Below are 16,416 nucleotides of genomic sequence, written 5' to 3' on the forward strand. Positions count from 1 at the left end.
TCTCTTTCTGAAAGTGCTTTAGTTTTGCTTGTTAAATCAGCAATGCATCCAATTAGCGAATTTTGTGTATTTCCTGGTAGTTAAGGGGTTCATCCATTCAGCCCTGTAAAATATATTCTAGATACTGTGGTGGCTGGTTTCCAGGAAACAGATTAAAAAGCCTAGTCATTGACTAAAAAGAGCTTTCAATGGAGATTTTCAGAGAAATTGTGAGGTTAAATGGCCTTCAATGTTTTGGGCTTTGTGTGAACAACATGTCATCAGTACCGTAGGACAAAAGGAGAGGACTGGAGTGATGTGATCGAGGGGAAGGACATCTGGCCTTATCTATGTCCCAAATGGCACCCTATTTCCCCTTGCACACTACCACCTTTGACCAGGACCTATATGTGTGTGCTCTATAGGGAATAGGTTGCCATTTAGGATGCATACATTATCTCAAGGGAGACAGAGGTAATGGGTAAAACATGGGGGGAATAAGCTTTCACATTTTGTTACTCTTCTTCTCCACTCCGATGTGTGAAAGCAATAAACAGTGCTAGTCGCTCTTCTGTGAAAAATAAAAATTGAGTTCTTGAACCAACCTGAGGGAGACGTGAAATGATTGCCAACCCGAGGGAGACGTGAAATGATTGCCAACCCGAGGGAGACGTGAAATGATTGCCAACCCGAGGGAGACGTGAAATGATTGCCAGCCCGAGGGAGACGTGAAATGATTGCCAACCCGAGGGAGACGTGAAATGATTGCCAACCCGAGGGAGACGTGAAATGATTGCCAACCCGAGGGAGACGTGAAATGATTGCCAACCCGAGGGAGACGTGAAATGATTGCCAACCCGAGGGAGACGTGAAATGATTGCCAGCCCGAGGGAGACGTGAAATGATTGCCAACCCGAGGAGACGTGAAATGATTGCCAACCCGAGGAGACGTGAAATGATTGCCAACCCGAGGGAGACGTGAAATGATTGCCAGCCCGAGGAGACGTGAAATGATTGCCAACCCGAGGGAGACGTGAAATGATTGCCAACCCGAGGGAGATGTGGAATGATTGACCAACCCGAGGGAGACCCGAAATGATTGCCAACCCGAGGGAGACGTGAAATGATTGCCAACCCGAGGGAGACGTGAAATGATTGCCAACCCGAGGGAGACGTGAAATGATTGCCAACCCGAGGGAGACGTGAAATGATTGCCAGCCCGAGGGAGACGTGAAATGATTGCCAACCCGAGGGAGACGTGAAATGATTGCCAACCCGAGGGAGACGTGAAATGATTGCCAACCCGAGGGAGACGTGAAATGATTGCCAACCCGAGGGAGACGCGAAATGATTGCCAGCCCGAGGGAGACGCGAAATGATTGCCAGCCCGAGGGAGACGTGAAGTGATTGCCAACCCGAGGGAGACGTGAAATGATTGTGTATGAAGGGTGATTTGGGGGGGATCTCTTATCCTCTTAATATTCCCTCTGGCTCACTGGATGTGGGTTGCTCAGTCTGAGTTAAAGCTCAGACTGAGTAACCCACATCAGACGAAGACATTCCTTTTTGCCGCGTTCAAAACAACTGGGAACTGAAAATACGAGGTCAAAACATGACGTCAGTGATCTTAAGGTTGGAAAGTCGGAGGTCTAGAAAGAGGCCGGAATACCCAAATTGGAATTCTGAGTTGGATGAAGGTTAAATCGATTTTTCCCAGTTGGTGCTAGTTTTTTTTTGCTGAGCTCCCAGTTGTTTTGAACGTGGGAGGTAGACTACATATGAATAGAGAGGTAGACTACATATGAAGTACTAGTAGTGTATTTTACTGTAAATATTGACTGGTAAGAACGTCAGTTAATATGAACAAATGCAGGCTTTCTATCAATTTATTGGAAACGTACAAAACACTCTTCAATGCTTGAATACTTGACTCACGAGTCATGACTGAAGTGAAAAGCAGATGCAATACTTGAAAATAATTAGTATGATGAATTACAGGGGGATGTCTCTTTCTCAAGGCCATTTTTAGAGATGAAGTTTTATTAACTCTTACAGTATGTCATCTTCCACTAATGAATAAATCAATTATTAATTTGCTTTTTAATTAGAAATAATTTTATATGGATAAATGAGATGGGAAGCTTTTTTTCTAGTTCAAAGGAAGGAAATCCCTTATCTGTGTCTTGAACCTTTTTAGAGTTTCGTTTTTTAGTTTTACAACTGATCTAACCCAGCAGCAAAGTTATTTGTGGAAGTTAACCCCCTCCCCTGGCTATTGCTACACAACGAATTTGGGCGGCAGTGTCTGGGTACGAGATTAGTGGAAAGTGGACATAATGCAGGCTATCAGACAAAGCACAGTAAGAAAATATTCACTGTAGGCAGTCTCATTCAGTGATGACCTGACGTCCCCCTCAACGGCTGCCATTGCATTGCCATCCATCATGTATCAAAAGTACTGACACACTGCAGTATTGTGCTGTTATGACTGATTGTTGATCAAGAGATGCTCGTGATCTATTCCAAGTATAGTATAGACATAGGAATGTGAGATCACAAGGTCACAAATATGGTTTCCAATCGACTTTCTCTAAGGTCCATCTGTTGTTTTTTCTGACAGAGGAGAGCTGCAGCAAGTTTTAGGTCTCCTCATTCCATTCTGCAATGCTGCTTTTTGGTGCATGAAATTGGAGATTGACATTTACAGTTCCATTTGTTTTTATAGCGTTATACAAAAGGCTAGCTCCCGCCTACTGCCAGAAGTAGGTGTCCCTGCCTTCGTACCTCACAGCACTGGTACTGTAATGCACTCACACTGCCAGTTATTTCACAGAACGGGAGGTGTTAAAACATTGACAGCTAGAGGGAGGACCCAGAGTATGTAAATGATCTGTGGCGTACAGTACGTTCAGCTTCCAAGGATTTCTCTGCCTAGCCTTTCTACTGTGAGTGGCAATCATCTAAGTGAACGGCTCCTCCGTTGATCTGTATGAACCCCCTCCCTCCCCACTGTCACAAGCCTCTTCTGATTCCTCCCCCTTCGCCTATCGATACTGCCACAGCCCGAGCACTGCACTAGGCCAGGAACAATTGCATCCTATTAATGATGATGATCCGATTCATTTTTTTCTCTCTCTTTTCTCCTCTCCATCCATGCTTTCCAATTAGGAGACATCCAAGCTGAATTGCGCTCACCATGGCAACAGAGTCGGCATGTATTCCCTTTGATATCAGGCGGAGCAGACTGACCGTCCCACAGGAGAGCAACTGGTTTTAGTTCATCTACAGACACACGTACACATGCTAAAATTAGATCTTCTCTCTCTCGGCTATAACTTGATGGCCGTTCACTGGAGCCTATTGCTGGTTTAATGAGGGTCAATATACAGTAGCACCTGATGTAACCGAATCTCACAAACACAGGCAGAGACGTTTCTATTCGGGTTAAAAGGCTCTGGAATATTATGACAAACTAGAGAGGACAGAGGGGGGGGTGGAAGACCATGCACATTCTTCAAAAGGCATAGTTCAGATTATGACCTGTGTGTTAGCCTAGAGATTTTTACTACAGCGTGGTAATAGATAGAGAAGAATATAAAGAATGGCCAGAGATGTGTTCCACTAACCTCATAAAGATACTAATGAACCGGGGCCTCCCGAGTGGCACAGCGGTCTAAGGCACTGCATCACAGTTTGAGGCATCACTACAGACCCAGGCTGTGTCGCAGCCGGCCCACAATTGGCCCAGCGTCGTCCGGGTTAGGGGAGCGTTTGGCGGGCCGGGATTTCCTTGTCCCATTGCGCTCTAGCGACTCCTTGTGGCGGGCCGGGCTCCTGCAAACTGACTGTGGTCGCCAGCTGGACGGTGTTTCCTCTGACACATTGGTGCGGCTGGCTTCCGGGTGTGTGTCAAGAAGCAGTGCGGCTTGGCAGGGTTGTGTTTCGGAGGACACATGACTCTCGACCTTCGCCTCTCCAGAGTTCATAGGGGGGAGTTGCAGCGATGAGACAAGACTATAACTACCAATTGGCTATCACAAGAAATTGGGGAGAAAAAAAAGGGTTTTACAGTATAGTGTGAGGCTCTTGCTGTGTCCATGGGCAGTGTTTCCCAAACGGTGGGTAAGAACCCGTTGGTGTCAGTAAGTTCTTTTCCTGGTTTTAATTAATAATGGCTTGGCTACAAACACTGGTTTTGTTGACTTGATTGATTTTTATTGTCCTGTAACACAGTACATACATTTTAATTACATTACATGACAGGGGTATTACAAAAAACTCACTTATTGCCATTGTGGTCCCTGAACATTACGACATTACATAGATACAGATACGTTACATATATAGATACAGACATTAACATTTATTTTATTGCCTGATCATTAGCCAGCTTTTTAAATGAAGTTATGGTCTGCATGGATTTGAGTGACTGGTATTTGTGCCACTCACCAGCGCCGGTATATTAAAAGGTGAGACTTGCAGGGTCACATGGAAACTCCAGAGGTGTTGCTTTATTACCTCAGTGTTCTTCAACCTGTTTTGAACCAGGGACAGGCAAACTATGTAATCCTTCCTCCTTGGAGCACTACTGACGTAAACTAGTACAAAGCTGGTTGAGAAACGCTTGTCTACCTCTGCAGCTCCAATACTCCCAATGACCAGCCAATGGCGTCAGTGAGAAGTCCCTATGTGAGTTAGTAGCATAAACTGTCATTCATGTCCTGCAAAACATATTTGATTGGCGAAACAGACGGCTGAACAAACCGTGCTCTCACGGGGCTATAGTGAATAGTGTCGGACACGTTGTTGTTGAACATCTGTTGAGTAGCATTACAAAGCAATATGTTTCCCTGACGTAGACTAAGCCTACAGTGTTTACTCTTGGAGGTTCTCCAGCGAGCAAACCACAATGATGATACTAAACATATTAGTATCCCCACGTAATGATCTGTTTTATATTTATAACTGGACGTGACTGTGGAAGTGTTTAGTTTAACTGGTAAGAGCATCAATTAAAGAAAGTATATTATACTGTGCATTTATTCTATGATCATTCAGTAGCTCTCTCTACCTTGTGTTCCTCAGAAACAGGGGGGTCCTTCCACCAATTCTGTGCCTTTTTGAGAAGTATAACTTGGACATTTTTTTGTTTTGTTGATTTTACTTAATTTTAACATTCTGTCATAAAGACCACATGTTCAACTTAATAAAAAAAACATGTTTTCCCATCTCAAGTGGTTAAATAAAAAAATACTTTAGTAAGTGCTTATTAAGTGCCATATAAAGTAACACGGTTGACTGTAAAAGGATTGACAATGTCTTCTTAAATCAGCCATAAATCCCCTTGTGACAGGGGAAATGGAAACTTGTAGTGTGCAACAGGGAGTGGCAATTGAATGCAAGCTTCACCTAAAAAAAGGTAGTTAAAACATATCTAGCCTGTCTATCTATGGGTAACAGTGTTGACATGTTATGCTCGACCCTCTGTTTTTCATCACAAAACACCAGAAATTGTCCAAAAAGAGTAGAACCAGCTCACCTGCTTTTACTCTATGATTTGACTATTAGATGTTCAATGTTTCTTTTTTTTTAAAAGGAATAGTTTCACCATATTAAAACGAGAGTTCTGTTCACATAACAGGGTTGACCTTAAAATGAAGGACAGATGCAGGGCCGGATTAAGAAATCATAGGCCCCGGGGCTTAGTTTTTTTTATTGCCAGGGTAAGAGCTTCCAAAACCCTTCTATGGATTATACTGTATGTCTATAGCCACAACGCAACAAGCTGTATATTTGGTGTGCATGCTGCCCAAACGCTTATCTGACTGTAGGCATACCAGTAACTGCCAAAATAAAGGAAACACTTAAGTAAATGAGGGATGCAAAGCATATGTTATGGTGTGGGGTACATTTTCCTGGCATGGTTTAGGTCCACTTGTAGAATCTATGCCAAGGTGCATTGAAGCTGTTCTGGCAGCTCATGGTGCTGCAACACCCTTTTAAGAGATGTTATGTTTCCTTTATTTTGTCAGTTACTTGTATGTGCATGTGATAACTTAATGCACGGTTATTTTTTTTGAAACTATTGATCCTCTGTGGCTAAATTATGCTCTCTATGTTCTGTCCTGTTCAATGTAGTCCTCCTGTGTAAATTGATGTAGTTTCTGTCCTCTCTGCATGTTCTGATGGGTTCCACTGAAGGTGTTTATTTCTCACAATCCCCCCCGTCGTCGTTGTGCTGCTGTAGATTACAAGGTTGTTCTAGGAAATCATACATTCAGACCTATTCTGTGTATTATAATGACTGCACAGGAGGATCATTTTCTCAACTGATTTCTAAGAACTGCCCATATAGTTTACTCCAGATGTAGGATCTTAATTTGATCACATTGTTGCAGGAAAAAACATGTAGTGTATTTCAGGTTTAAAAAGGTTTCTGAAGTTTAATTTCCACTTTGACATTTCAGACTTGATAAGAAAAATGAATCAACCCCTTCAAAAATGTCCATTAATTATCATCCACATAATAATATGCATTTCCTGTTGCTGCAGAATCCTTTTCCTGCTGTAGAAAACTGGCTCAAATTAAGATCCTACATCTGTAATTCAACCCTCTTCATGCCTATGAATATATGACTTCCACACACAAAGCTGCCCTTCTAGATATTGTGTTCAATGGTAGGCCACAGACCTTCACCTGCCTTTCCACTATTCCCCTCTGTTTCCTTAATTTGCTTCTCCACTATTCTCCTCTGTGTTTCCTTCCTTTTAGGACGGCTAATGACCTATGCTCTGTTAAGTGGTGTTATTAATAGCCTCGAGGTAGAAGGGTCCATCTCCATTCACTGTGATTTAGCGGGGATCAAAAAGTTCAAGTTTCACCTGAGCATTAGAAGCAATTTCCTGTCAAGCAGAAACCTCTGTTTTTCCACACCGCACAATGGTCTTTGTCTATGAAGTGTAGGTGGCTATTCACAAGTTTCTCAACATTTAAGGTTGTTATAGTTATATGGTTGTACATTTCCTCTGTAGCCTTCTCAGCTCTGTTGTTATGAAACTCTAAAATTACATATTATGAAACTTCTTGGTCAACAGTGATGTTTCTGTCTCCAAACCATAAAGTTGGAGTGCATTTCTTGTGTTCAAATATCAGACACATTGTCACCGTTTTTTTGTTGTTGCAATATAGATACCATTTCTGCCTTTATTTTCCCCAAGGACAGGAAAAGGTGTTGACTCTACTTTAAGTACAAAAAAAGAGTGGAGAGAGAGAGTTTCTTTAGAGGAGCAGAGAGCTGTTTCATTGCGTGATTTGTGTTATTTTTCCTGGAAAGTGTGTTGCATCTCATTCCCTCTGCATATCTCATTCTAAACTTTCCCCACTTTCCTTATCCATCTTTCCCATCACTTCACAATCCCTTACCTGTGTCTCCTTTCCAGTTCAATGTCTCATTCATTCCCCTCTCCCTCATCCTCTCTCTGGGACAGTTCCAATGATTGTGTGTGTGTGAGAGTGTGAGACAGAGATATATCCTTGGTACCTGATGAGATGTTCAGCTCACAGAGAGGCTGTTGTTTAGACTTGTTGTTGCAGAGTTTGTGTTCAGTTTCAATGTGAATCGAATCATCTACAAGGACAACCAGGCCACAAGGTCCCCACTCACTCCTCAGCTAGTTAATAATAATAATGTATTTGGCAGATGCCTTTTAGGACACTAGGCCTACAAGTCCAGTTCATAAAATGAAGTGCATATTTGTATGTGTAACTGTTAGGATTAGATCTCGCCTGTCGCTGGTCAACTGACCAACAAATCACCTCCTCTACATATGCACCTAGGAAACATATCAGAGATTAACAGCACCTATTTCCATGCATATTCCCTCTCCGATCTAGCCATTGGAGATGTATATGAGATCCATTGGAAAAATTGTCCCATGGCATTTTAATGACCTGAGACTAGAACAGCAGTGCTTGACTTGAGCCGGTGCTCACTGGTACAGAGTATACAGACACCCTGAGTTTTCTACGGCTTGAGTACCGGCACCTCATAGAACATTGCCTCAGAACATTGCCACTAAAGTTAAAATGAGTAGCCTACTGGCACCTAAAATGAGTACCGTACACCTTTTTCATTCCATCCACTTGAAGCCCTTGTTAACATGGAGAAAGGGTAAGGGTGGAGGGGGTGTGGAAGAACAGGGGCAGAGTACAGAGAGAGAGGGACAATGAGAAGTGAGAATATTTCCTAAAGAAGAATCTTGGAGCTCCTGTGGATTCTGGAGTCACAGAGTGGTTAGATAAATGTCCTCATCCCTGTTAAGTCCTTTCTTAGTTGGATGGGAAGAACTTCCCCAAAAGAACTCATGGACAATTATGCTATCTCCTTAAAGATTCCTGGAATCCTTCTCTCTAAAATACAAGAGTTTTCCCAGAGTTGGAGTAATTACCCTCAAATGCCATGTTTGCTGAATATGTGAAATATGGGTTTTGACATGAAATTATTGAGAAATGTGGAATTACTAGCCCTTTTATGAATTCCTCTGGTGGAAGGCATGAGAAGGAAATGTAATATTCTGAGTATCCCTCTCCATCCATGTCTGTGGAGGCTGTATCTAGACTTCTATGTTTTATACATGAGAAGCCTGGCTTGGATGAAGGTTTCTACTTATAATGAAGAGAACATCGAAATGCCGACATTTAAAGCAGAGAGACCTTTCAAAGCCCTGCGTTCCGAGAGAGGGTGGCATGGGACTTGCAATGCATTCCAGGGAAGAGAGAGAGACCGAGGCATCAACCCACTCTATCCCCGTTCCCCTCGTTGTTAAAAGAGCCCATCGTGTTTCAAACTTTACGTTACAAAGAGGCAGAAAGAACCAGTAGATGAAAATGTGATGGACAGTAACTTGGTTGTTCAGCTCCATCATAGTTCTCTCCATTGACTGCCTTTATTCTTCCTATTGCATGCTGTTTGGTTCAAGTGGTATTTCACTACTCTGGTCTGTGTGTTTCAAACGCTCTGTATGTTATGTCGGGTGTCCACAATGCAGTATAGATTTTTTCTGTGGGTATCTGGCACATTATTCGATAAGGCTTGTTTCTCCAAGAGAGAAAGAGAGGCAGAGAGGCAGGGAGAGAGAGAGAGGCAGAGAGAGAGAGAGGCAGAGAGAGAGAGAGAAAGAAACGCAGAGAGAGAGAGAGAGAGAAAGAAACGCAGAGAGAGAGAGAGAGAGAGAGAGAGAGAGAGAGAGAAAGAAACGCAGAGAGAGAGAGAGAGAGAAAGAAACGCAGAGAGAGAGAGAGAGACTTCTTAAAAAGATACAGGAGCAGGCACATCTGAGCTCAGGCAAACCCCACAACCTTCATTTTGGGATTCAATGCATGGGAACAGATTTTTGATCAGAGTTGATTTACAGAAAAACAATTACATATTGTAGTTATTAGTGAGTGCAGTACTGTTTATGGTTTGATTGATTAAACAATTGTGGCAGACAGCTGTGAGGGTGAGAGACATGACCTCGCTCTTGTTGTGAATAACGTAATATTGAATCTGTATTGAGCATCTGTACATTTGTTTGACAGGCAGGCAACTTGACGTCTCTACTGTACATACGATCAACTAGACACGCTAGGTTAGGTCTATATGGGACTACTGGCTGCTGACACTACCGCGATTAACTCTGGTTCACTTCATTTAGTGCCATTGATATTAACATCTACATATTTACATTAGTCATCCTCTCCCTCCCTCTCTTCCTCCTCCCTCATCTGTTCCTCCCTTCTACCTTCCCTCCTTCTCTTCCCTCACCTACTCCTCCTTCTCCATCCTCATCCACCTCCCTGCTCATCCCCCTGTCTCATCCACCTCCTCATCCATTTTGGCACCACACTCCACAAAGGAAGTCCTGCAGGCTCTAGTTTTATCTTATCTTGATTATTGTCCAGTCATATGGTCAAGTGCTGCAAAGAAAGACCTACTGTAGTTGAGCTGCAGCCGGCCCAGAACAGAGCTGCAGCCAGCCCAGAACAGAGCAGCACGTCTTGCTCTTCATTGTAATCAGAGGGCTAATATTAATACTATGCATGTCAGTCTCTCTTGGCTAAGAGTTGAGGAAAGACTGACTGTCACTTCTTGTTTTTATAAGAAACATTGTGTTGGAAATTACAAATCGTTTGCATAGTCAATTTACACACAGCACAGACACACACTTACCCCACCAGACATGCCACCAAGGGTCTTTTCACAGTCTCCAGGTCCAGAACAAATTTAAGGAAACAGTATTATACAGAGCCATGAATGCATGGAACTCCCATCTATAGCGCAAGTGAACAGCAAACCTGGTTTCAAACAACAAATAAAGCAACACCTCACTGCACAACATCTCTCCCCCATCTGACCTACTTGTTGTGTGTATGTACTGACATGTGTAACTGATACATGTACACAAACTACATGTTCATGTTTTTAAATGTATGAAAATTGTTAAGTCTATTGTCTGTAATGTATTTTTCGTTATGTGTCAGACCCCAGTAAGACTAGCTGTCTCCATTGGCGTTGGCTAATGGGGATCCTAATAAATCAAATGAAAATCTCCACACTCAATGTGACATTGACAACAGTGAGGACCCAAGGGCATAGAGCTGCTGGTCAATTCAAAGACAGTAATTGGCTGATCTAACCTTGAACACATCTCAACATTGAATGTATCAGTAAATATGATTATAAAGGGATGAAAGGACTGAGGGATGGAGAGAAGGAAGAATGAAATGAGGAGGGATAGAAGGAAGGAGTGATGGAGGGATGATGCAGAGAGGGATGGAGGAAAGAAGAGGTGGAAGGAAGGAGTGATGAGGCAAGGAGTGATGGAGGGAAGGAAGGGATTAAAGGAATGAGAGACCCCAGCTGCAATTTACAGTGCACTCAGTCAATGCAGACAGAGAGTATTACAAAATGATATCAAGGCAAGAGAACGGCCCGATCCTGGCAAACTCCAGAAACCATCCAACATGACACAGTCAGACAAGTGGCTACACAAACACACACAGCGACAAGTGGCTACACTCTAGGGTTGTGATTCCAAGGTCAGTGATTCTCTTCATAATGTCCACAAGGTCCCAGACAGACAGACTGGGGATGAAGATGTTTAAAAGGAGAGGCTTCGGAGTCACTGACTACATCCCAAATGGCACCTTATTCCCTATGGGGCCTGGTCAAAAGTAGTGCACTATAAAGGGAATAGGGTACCATTTGGGATGAAGACAGTGACTCAATCTGATGTGGCCTAGAGCAGGGAGAAAGAGGCCATTTGAACTGATCTAATACGAACGCAAAATGGTAATTACCTTATCCACTGAGATTAGATAGCACTCTGCCATGCAGATTAGGAGGAGAGATAGAACAGCCCATAGTTTTTATGTCAATTCAATTTGATCCTCTCTCTGGCTAATGGAGTAGATCCAGTGTATTTAATTTAAGTGTATGCTTTCTAAGTCATTAGTTAAGTTCTGTCTAAGCTCTTCAAAGGCTAGCTTTCAGGCTTTCTAGGAACCATGCATAGAGATTGGGTTTGTTCTTAGCTGTGCACACAGAAATGGGTTCTCTCTCCATCCTTGTTAGAAGGTATAAATTGTTGAGGTCATGACTTGAGCCAGCCACAGAGTTCTTCTCAACAGGAGTACCGCAGCACATAGTCCACCATTCAGTATAACGGAGATGTTTCATTTTATTTAACTAGGCATGTCAGTTGAGAACGAATTCTTATTTACAATGGACGGCCTACACTAGCCAAACCCGGACGACGCTGGGCCAATTGTGCTCTGCCCTATGGGACTCCCAATCACGGCCGGATGTGAAACAGCCTGGATTTGAACCAGGGGCTGTAGTGATGCCTCTTGTGCTGAGATGCAGTGCATTAGACCGCTACGCCACTCAGGTTTAGTGAACCAAACTCACGTGAATTACTTTGCCTCACATGTGAAGGCTTCCATTAGCTCTCCAAGCTACTACCTAACCCATTCTGCTGTGGCGTGCAGATCCCACAGGTTGTTGACTGGACTCTCAACTCTCCCTCTACGCAGATGTTCTTGCAGCTTACGCTGGCACTGGACCTTTGAGCTGGATAGGAACATTTGCCACATCTATAGGAATTTTCCCCTCCTAGTGTAGAAGCATGAAGAAGAGGAAGTGGTCTTTCCACTCCCTCCACATGAGGAATCATAGGACATTTCTCCAATTGTCACGTCTACTCCCAGTTTATTCATTATTACGCACACCTGCCACCATCGTTACTCGCACCTGCGCTTCATGAGACTCACCTGGACTCCATCACCTTCCTGATTACCTCCCCTATATCTGTCACTCCCTTGGGTTCTTTCCCCAGGTGTTTCTTGTTTTGTTCCATGTTCATTTATTTACTAAATTCACTCCCTGTACTTGCTTCCGGATTATTAGCGTACACGTTGCACAAATAAGTCTCCCTTAGTCACTTACTGTTGCTAAGTATTGGCTCTACAAATACAGTGAATATCACTCTAGATGTTTCAGATTCATTAGCAAAGTCCCCACACCAATTTCAAACACACAGTCTCATCATATTAGTCTGTATCTTGTATGAAAGCCAGAAGACCCCAATGGAATATGTTGTTAAACTTTATTGTGTTAACTTGATTGTGTATTTACCCATTATCACACTCTCAATGATGAGCTTCTATATTAAGTTCAAAGGCACTTAAATCTTCTGTCTTGCCCATTCACCCTCTGAATGGCACACATACACAATCCATGTCTCAATTGTCTCAAGGATTAAAAATCCTTCTTTAACCTGTCTCCTCCCCTTCATCTACACTGATTGAAGTGGATTTAACAAGTGACATCAATAAGGGATTATAGCTTTCACCTGGATTCACCTGGATTCACCTGGATTCACCTGGATTCACCTGGATTCACCTGGATTCACCTTGATTCACCTGGGCAGTCTACAACGTCATGGAAAGAGCAGGTGTTCCTAATGTTTTGTACATGCAGTCTATATGAAATGACAGGCTTGAGAAAATGATTTCTTTAAGGCTTAAACATTGCAATTGAGGAATTATATGTATTGGTAAGCATTACATGGCAATTGAGGAATTATAGGCCCATCTCATGACATTTAAATAAACATTATCTGTGTTGCGTGCGGAGTTTGATCGCTGTGGTTACCCAGAAAGGCTAATGGCCTGATAGATATGCTTAACAGGTAATATACCTAACCATTCATCATTCTTTCCCCTCCAAATCATCCATCAGATAACTTCTTATTGGCTGGAAATAATTAAACACTCAGTATGCAAATAACTGTAACGAAACATAACCTTTTAATGGCGAAAGGAAAATGTCTCTTGTCGTGGAGGCAGCTAGACCCAATCAAATTAATCACTGGATGATTTGTGTGTGGTTGATATACCTCAGCTTATCACTAACTGCTTAATATGAGTAAAGGACTGTTGCATGTAAATACAGTGCCTTCGGAAAGTATTCATACACCTTGACTTATTCCAAATGTTGTTGTGTTACAGTCTGAATTCAAAATGGATGAAATCTTATTTTTTCTCACCCATCTACACACAATACCCCATAATGTTAAAGTAAAAACATGTTTTTAGGAATTTTGGCTAATTTTTTGCTAATGAAATACAGAAATATCTCATTTACATAAGTATTCACAACCCTGAGTTAATGCACCTTTGGCAGAGATTACAGCTGTGAGTCTTCCTGGGTAAATCTCCAAGAGATATCCACACCTGGATTGTGCAACATTTGCCCATTATTCTTTTCAAAATTCTTCAAGGTCTGTCAAATTGGTTGTTGATCATTGCTAGGCAACCATTTTCAGGTCTTGCCATAGACTTTAATGTAGTTTTAAGTCAAACTGTAACTCGGCCACTCTAAGCTACTCCAGTGTAGATTTGGCCCTGTGCTTTAGGTTATTGTCCTGCTGAAAGGTGAATTCATCTCCCAGTGAGTGGACTGAACCATGTTTTCCTCTAGGATTTTGCCTGTGCTTAGCTATATTCCATTTCTTTTATATCCTGAAAAACTCCCCAGTCCTTAATGATTACAAGCATAGCCATAACACGATGCAGCCACCACTATGCTTGAAAATATTGAGAGTAGTACTCAGTAATGTGTTGTTTTGGATTTGCCCCAAACATAACACTTTTGTATTCTGGACAAAAATGAATAGCTTTGCCACATTTGTTGGAGTATTAGTGTCTTGTTTCAAACAGGATGCATATTTTGGAAAATTTCAATTCTGTACATGTTTCCATCTTTTCAATTAGGTTAGTATTGTGGAGTAACTACAATGTTGTTGCTCCATCATTAGTTTTCTCCTATCACAGCCATTAAACTATGTAACTGTTTTAAAGTCACCATTGGCCTCATGGTGAAATCCCTGAGAAGTTTTCTTCCTCTCTGGCAACTTAGTTAGGAAGGACTTTGTAGTGACTGGGTGTATTGATACACCATCCAAAGTGTAATTAATAACTTCACCATGGTCACAGGGATATTGAATGTCTGTTTATTCTTATTTTTACCCATCTACTAATAGGTTTCCTTCTTTGCGAGGCATTGGAAAACCTGTCTGATGTTTGTGGTTGAATCTGTGTCACAACAAGGGGGTTGAATACTTATTGACTCCACAGAGGAACACATGAGCTCTGTCAGAGTTAGCATCTGGCGGCCAGCTCTCAGAAGAGTATTGGTGGTTCCAAACGTCTTCCATTTAAGAATGATGGAGGCCACTGTGTAGTTGGGGACCTTCAATGCTTCAGAAACGGACAATTCCTTTTTGCTCTGACATGCACTGTCATTCTGTGGGACCTTATATAGACAGGTGTGTGCCTTTCCAAATCATGTCCAATCAATTTAATTTACCACAGGTGGACTCCAATCAAGTTGTAGAAATATTCCAAGGATGATCAATGGAAACAGGATGCACCTAAGCTCAATTTTGAGTCTCATAGCAAAGGGTCTGAATACTTATATAACTAAGGTATTTCAGTTTTTTTTATATATATACATTTGCTAAAATGTCTGAAAACCTGTTTTCGCTTTGTCATTATGGGGTATTGTGTGTAGATTTATGAGGAAAAACATTTATTTAATCGATTTTATGATAAGGCTGTAACGTAACAAAATGTGTAAAAAGTGAAGGGGTCTGAATACTTTCCGAAGGCACTGTAACTCTTGAGTCCTAAATGTCATTTTAAACTCTACCCATGGTTGCCTGGCCAGGCTATGACCAAACTCAGAAGTCACTTGATGTCACGTGGTGTCTGGCCCCCAGGGAATCTCTAGGGCCCCTCATGTCATCACCACAGTTGGGTGTCCCCAGTCCTGACCATCCAGTGAGTGCCTGCCTGCCTGTTATGTGAGAGAGTGAGGGAGATCCTGCCTGTTATGTGAGAGAGTGAGGGAGATCCTGCCTGTTATGTGAGAGAGTGAGGGAGATCCTGCTTGGCCAACGTGGTGATGGTGGCTGGTGGACACCATGGCCATTTTACATTTTACATATACAGTCACATGGCAGTGTGACAGCTTCATATGACTCTTAAATACCATGGTAAATGTGGGCTACACAGTAAGTACCATGTTAAATATGGGCTACACAGTAAGTACCATGGTAAATGTGGGCTACACAGTAAGTACCATGGTAAATGTGGGCTACACAGTAAGTACCATGGTAAATATGGGCTACACAGTAAGTACCATGGTAAATGTGGGCTACACAGTAAGTACCATGGTAAATGTGGGCTACACAGTAAGTACCATGGTAAATGTGGGCTACACAGTAAGTACCATGGTAAATATGGGCTACACAGTAAGTACCATGGTAAATGTGGGCTACACAGTAAGTACCATGGTAAATGTGGGCTACACAGTAAGTACCATGGTAAATGTGGGCTACACAGTAAGTACCATGGTAAATGTGGGCTGCTGATCACATTACGTAGGCTACCTGTAGGCCACTTGCTGTGTGAGCAGACTCATAGTCATAGAAAAGTCTAGTATAGGGTATTTTCAAATGCGGACCAATGTGATAGACTACAATTCAAACGTGAATCACTGAAAGAGCAATATTTTGGATAATATTTCTACCATTGACTGATTGAAGTGTTATGCAGATAGAGTGGGATGACTGACAGCGGACACAAATCCAATCCAATTTTATTAGTCACATGCTTCGTAAACAACAGGTGTAGACTAACAGTGAAATGCACCTACAATTTGTCTTAACTCAACAGCTCTCCTTTTAGTTGTACGACGATGCAAAAGACAGAACGTATCTGATGATATATTAGAAGTGGATTGAATTAGTCAGAAGAACCCAACAGACACTGTGGCAACACCTACTGTCTGTCTGACCGTTCATCCCCGCGCGCGCTCCGGGTGAACACTG

Source organism: Salmo salar, chromosome ssa27 (assembly GCF_905237065.1).
Source record: "Salmo salar chromosome ssa27, Ssal_v3.1, whole genome shotgun sequence".
NCBI lineage: Eukaryota > Metazoa > Chordata > Actinopteri > Salmoniformes > Salmonidae > Salmo > Salmo salar.